Source organism: Papaver somniferum, chromosome 2, assembly GCF_003573695.1.
Source record: "Papaver somniferum cultivar HN1 chromosome 2, ASM357369v1, whole genome shotgun sequence".
NCBI lineage: Eukaryota > Viridiplantae > Streptophyta > Magnoliopsida > Ranunculales > Papaveraceae > Papaver > Papaver somniferum.
In genome coordinates, this window is record NC_039359.1 from 99,195,516 (window position 1) to 99,202,576 (window position 7,061).

Here is a 7,061-nt window from a genome sequence, read left to right on the forward strand (position 1 = left end):
AATATGAGGAAGGATACATGGACATTCTTAGATGGACATTATCATACATGATTTGCGTCATTTTCTCTACAAAACCCAAATGACAATGAATTTAAATATGATATTTTGATTATACGTTCCTCTTATAACTCTACATTCCTACCAAAAAAATGAGTACGATTCGAGATACCAAACCTCACCATCTACCGATCTAAATTTCAACCGTTAACTTTTAACGGCTCATATTCAAAGGGATAGATGGTGATTTTATACATCTTGAATTGTGCTCATTTTTTGTAGGAATGTAAAGTCTTATAATGGAATGTATCATTTAAATATTAGATTCAAATTCATTGTCGCTTGGGTTTTGCGGAAAAAATGACGCAAACATGTATGATAGTGTCCATCTAAGAGTGTCCACGGATCCTCCCTCTATAAATATTACTGACTAGTATTATTCTTAAGGAGACATACTAAAGTTTCACTTAAAGAAGTGAATCTCAGAAATGTTATTTCTGAAAAGTATGTAGCTTGAGAGTAAGCAAAAGGTTAATATATGAAAGTAAATTTTATCAATGATATTCTTCAGAAAATAAGATTAATCGGGGATTGAGCCAAAGTTTACTTAAAGCAATAAATCCTAACAATTTATTTTCCTATCAGGTATGTTTTCTTAAGAATTAAACAAGTTGATATTTATGGAATCAACTTAGTTTTTATGTTAAGCATACCTCTATGGATGTCATATTCCGTATGTATCTTTAAGTCAGCAAGGCTAGCTAGTATATAAGAGGTGGCCGCAACCCCAATTCCATGTGTATGAATACTACGGAACCCAGGTTACTTAGTTATAATACTACCATGAGAAGCATCGGATCATGAGGAGGTGTCTGGTAGTGTTAGAAAATTGCTCGGTCGAAATCACAAGTGTTGTTATCTCAAGTTTGTTGTCAAATTTAGTTGTCAAAACTATATCCTGATGTCTAGTCTATAATTAGTTAGTCTCGGTCTAGGATAGAGGTAATTGATAAACGAACCAGTCATTATTTGTGTTCTACCGTTTGAAGGCGAAGATCAACCGAAGATTTTGGAGAAATTCATCAAGAAAAGGTAAGTGAAGACTGAACCACCTATTTCTCAAGTTATATTCACTTTTATATCCTTGAGACATTTGTCGCGTAACTAATTAGACTAGCTTGCATAGACAAGAATTTTGAGTCGAGAACTAATTATTTAGTTTACGAATTTCTCGAAATATAATGACCAAGCTTAATGAACATCTGTTCATACTTGATCAATTTCGGTGGAGAAAAATTTGTTGTTCGGAACCAAGTCATGATTCAAGTTTATCATTCGAAAATAGCCTGGAACAGTGATATGTGTCATTGATGTTATTCGGGAATGTTTCGAATTGATTTAGAAAAATATAGAACTACTATATTCAGAATGGGTTATTTAGTGTTTGATATTTACATTTTTTTTCCAATGTTAGTGTTTGGTCTAACTTTTGTCCAACTTAGGCTTTGGTACTTTGAAGAGACGTTGACCAGCGTTGACCCGTTGAAATTTTGACTTCTGTTAAGTAATTATTCAAAATTTTAATAAAATATAATTATTTAACGCTGTTAACGGAGCCGTTAGCACGTGCATCACTCAAAAAATCACTCCCAAAAATAACAATTACTTCCCGAGTAAGAACCCTAGTTTTAAATATTGCAAAAAAATAATAATTCAAAATGCATCACAGCTTACCCTAAACGAGATCTCTCAAATAAATTGAAAAATCACATTCATTCAGTAACCTAAATAAAATCTTCAAATTGAATTGAAACAACAGATTCATTCACTTCACCATTAAAACTTTCTTACTTTAACATACAACAAAAACTCTTTCAATCATTCACCACTAAGAAAAGATGAATTTGCAGAGAAGAACAACAACTTCTTCTCTTAAGTGTTTCAAATCATTACCCATCTTAATTTTGATATAAAGCATTAAAAAAATAACATTACTCAAGGTTTTAGTTCCGTAATTACAAACCAAAATAAAAACCCATCTTCTGATTCTCCCGTATGAAGTAGACGACAAATAGTTCTCGCAGTTCCTTCTACTGGAATTCGGACAAAAATAGAGAAACTTCAATATGAAATTTGAGTTAGGCGTAGGATTGGATTCAAATGATCCTGCGATTGGATTTTGATTCCTTTCTAGGGATTATTTTTTAATCATAAAAGAGAAAGTGTAAAATAGAGGGGAGAAATTATGTCAGGATGGATAAGAAATATGAGATGGAGATGTTTTGGGATTTCTCTGTATGTGTTGGATTTCGAGAAGAAGAATGAGATGCAAATGGTTTTCGAGATGAATAAAGAAATAAAAAAGAAAGAACGCATGTTCATGTTTGAGATGAATAATAAAGAAAATAAGTCTTGAAATCCTAACCATTAAGCTTGTTGTCAAATTTAGTTGTCAAAACTATATCTTGATTTCTAGTCTATAATTAGTTAAGTCTCGGTCTTGGATAGAAGTAGTTGAGAAGCGAACCAGTCATCATTTGCATTATACCGTTTGAAGGCGAAAATCAACCGAAGCTTTTGGAGAACTTCATCAAGAAAAGGTAAGTGAAGACAGAACCACCTATTTCTCAAGTTATATTCACTTTCATATCCCTGAGACATTTTTCGCGTAAATAATTAGACTAGCTTGCATTGACAAGAATTTCGAGTCGAGAACTAATAATTTAGTTTACCAATTTCTCGAAATATAATGACTAAGTTTAATGAACATTTGTTCATACTTGATCAATTTCGGTGGAGAACAATTTATTGTTTAGAACCAAATCATGATTCAAGTTTATCATTCTCATTGATGTTATTCGGGAATGTTTCTAATTTATTTAGAGAAATATAGAACTATTATATTCGGAATACAAGACAGTGTTATCAGTCTTACAAATTGAGAAAATTGTTATATATCTGAAGCTGTATTACATGTACTCGTGCACGTAGCAGAGTAAATATATATTAACTTATAGATTTGTGTGATACGCATATTCGTATGCACATCATGGGAAACTCTGTTTGTATCGTGATCCAGATAGGTATGTATATTCATATACAAACCAATTTGTAACTGTGGTAAGGGAACGGGTTTAAGTATTCAAACCGGTATGCGAACTAATACAGTTCTATGTTCCTGAACCAGTTTAGTACCCAAACCATTACACAAACTGAAAAGGTTCTGTGAACTTCGGAACCGGTAAAGTCTTAAGGTTTCCAAACAAGTTTGCAAACTAAAAATTTTATGTCAACTCAGGAACCCAGTTTTGCACCTAAGTTTGCAAACCGGTACGTGAACTAAAAAATTTATGTCAACTCCGAAACTCGGTTTTGCTCGTAATTTTGTAAACCAGTCCGCGTACCATCACTCAGCCTATTCACGAACGACTCATGTATTTGTACTTTGCGCATTTACAAACTATGTTGATTATGATTCAATTGTGATTAAATTATTTCTATGAGATGATTTGCATTTGATCAATTATCTATTAAAACAATAGACTCATTTGATCACATAATTGTGACTCAAGATTAATGTCTTTGTGTTCATGAAAATGAGTGTTAAGCTTTTAAGTTCAAACCGGCTAGTTTCGTCTAACCATGTTGGATATAGTCTTTGTACACGGTTCAGTTACGTTTTACCTAACCAGGGTGTATATCTTGTTTATGTGAATAAAATTCAAAGTTTTCATCTAACGATGAATATTTTTTGCTTGGTTCAAAAGCTATCTTAGCCTAAACCTAAAGCAACATATTCTTTGAGTGCCTATATAAGGGGAAATCTTGGCAACTAGGATCTTTGAGTCCTGAAAATACTTTTTGGTGTGTCCTAGTTGTATCTAGAGTCGTCCTCTCCAAAAACCCTTTTAGGTTTAGCGACTATCAAAGACTTCGTTGGTATTCGTGAAGCCAGGTCCAGTTATCTCTTATCTTGATAACTTGAGTATCCTGATCTTGTTCGACTGTTGATTTATCACTTGAACAGGATAGATAGAAATCAAAAAGTTCTATTTGTCTCAACTTTGTGATTCCGCAAGTTTTATACTGGTGAGGTGAATAATAATCTAGGTTGTACTTCGGGTTGCATAAGTACGGATTTTGAGGATATCTAGACTTCTATCAAATTGCTATCAATTTCCATCACCTTTGAAAAAGCGGGGGTCTAATAACCTCACCCAATATTTCGCTTAGCAATCTGTATGGACTAACTCCAACATACTTTCAAGAGAATCAACTAGACAGTCATACTGAATCTTAATAAAAAGTATATCAAAGAGTTATATCTCAATCTCTCGATTCAATCCGCAATTAAACAAATAGGAATTTGCGAGCCTGATTGAACACAAGAGAAATAACTTGAACGGTACCAAAGACCAATGTTCCAGGATCAATCAATTTCAATCAACAACCAAAAGTCGGATTTACCAATTGATCGATTCAACGCACAACCTGTGATATTTCAATTATATAACAAAATATAATGCGGAAAAGAAATAACACAGACACCAGAATTTTGTTAACGAGGAACCGCAAATGCAGAAAACCCCCGGGACTAGTACATATTTGAATACCACACTGTATTAAACCGCTACAGACACTAGCCGACTACAAATATAACTTTGGTCTCACACTGATCAAGGTACAGTCGCGTTCCTTACGCCTCTGATCCCAGCAGGATACTACGCACTTGATTCCCTTAGCTGATCTCACCACAACTAAGAGTTGCTACGACCCAAAGTCGAAGACTTGATAAACAAATTTGTATTAAACAAAAAAGTATATTGAATAGATAAATCTGTCTCCCAACGGAACCAATTGATAACCCGGACTTATATTCCCGAAGAACAACCTAGTATTATGAATCACCTTACAATAATCTTAATTGATTAACGAAACAAGATATTGTGGAATCACAAATGATGAGAAGAAGGTGTTTGTGACTACTTTTCTATCTTGCCTATCGAAGATATAAATCTCAAGCTAATCTTACGATTGTACTCAATCACGATAGAAAATAGTTGGGTCTGGCTTCACAATCCCAATGAAGTCTTTAAGTCATTAACCTACAAGGTTTCGTGAAAAACCTAAGGTTAAAGGAGAATCGACTCTAGATTATGCAACTAGTATCACACAGGAGGTGTGGGGATTAAGTTTCTCATTTTCTAGAGTTCTCCTTTATATATATTTCAAATCAGGGTTTTCAATCTAAGTTACCTTGGTAACAAAGCATTCACTATTCACCGTTAGATGAAAACCTGATTAGATCAAGCTAATATCTTTCAACCGTTAGATCGAACTTAGCTTGTCATACACAAATGAAATGTACCTTCATTTAGGTTTGAGTAACCGTACCTAAACATGTACACCTAGTCGGTTCAACAATAGTTAACCAATGGTTAGCCATATGAGCACTTTCATATCAACCTTATTCATCTTCACCATAACTAGTTCAAATGACTCAAATGAACTAGTTTGAGAGTTGTTCAATTGCTTAGATCTCATAAAAGTATACAAGACACAATTGAAGCAAAATAGATTTTGATTCACTCGAATCAATTCATGAATATTATAGACACGGTTTACAAAGATTGCATTCCTTATTATATAAATGTTTTAGTTCATGAACAAACCGATTTTAGAGAGTAACATGCTTAGGTATGCAGATGGGTACGCATACTTAAGTGACCGGATTGAGTTTGTTTTAACTTCCAAACTCCAGCAGAAATTCACGGTCGTGAAACTTCCGCCAGTATGCATACATGTACACATACTCACCCGAATTTCCAATAACCGCCGGTACACGTACGGGTACGCATACTTTAGGTTCCCAGTTTTGGACTTTTATACAAATGTGAGAACACACTATGTTTATATCGAAACATGGTTACTTGTTCTAAACTCTCATTTCAATCATTGAAACTTTCTTAGAGGATGTTAAATAGTTGTTGTTCACAAACTATTTTCATCAAAGTGATTTTCAAGTTATTTAAATAATCAACATGACTTTCGTCACGAGTAAAGATGAACTTGGCCAAAGCGAAAGCTTACCAACACATATTTCGAGAAATAAATAAGCGAGATAAACTCGGCTCGAAATAGCAAATGTGTATAATTGAAGTCTATATAGCAATACGACTTTTGTCTCAAAATAGGAGATAAAAAAGATAAACTTTTGAGTGATAAATAAGTTCAAGTCTCCACATACCTTTTGTTGATGAAGTTCCACAAGTTCCCTTGAGTAGTTCTTCGTCTTCATTCGATGAACAACGTGGAGTCTAAAGCTCAACTACACTTACTATCCTAATCCGATACTTAGCTATAAGTAGACTAGAAATCAAGACTTATAGTTTTGGCAATTAAACTTGACAAACAAGCTTGAGATAGAAACGCTTGCGAGTTCGACCGAGCAGTGCTCTAAAAATCTCCCCCATTATCAATTTTAGTGACAAAACTATTAATACATATGGAATACAAAATAAATAAACTTTGTAGCTTCTCATCCAAATGCTTGATCTCCTTGGTTCTTCAACATTACTCGAAATATTCGTCATTTCCAAGTACTCCAATGATTCCAAATGTGTTCAATTCCTCATCATTGTTGCTGAATATGAGTAGATATAACAATGAGAAAACAATTGCTCTCAGTCATTGCTATACAGTGTCATAGTAGTATTACACAACATCAAAGTTCAATTGTATCACAACTTCGACAATAATACTATGGTGATATGTATCACTCCCCCTTAGTCAATACTTCTTCTCACATGAAAACCACTCCCCCTTACATAATGATCCGAAAACCATATGTATTTGTAGTGTGAACTACACATTAATTCTCCCCCTTTTTGTCAATAAAATTGGCAAAGGTACGAAAATTAGTGGGATTCTAATGAAATTTCAATAGAGACACTTCATGATCAAAATAGAAGCACATATCAACTTTTTTAGATGCAATCATATAACCGAAACTAAATACATTCATCAAGGAGTTTATAAAGATACAAAATAACACCTATAATATT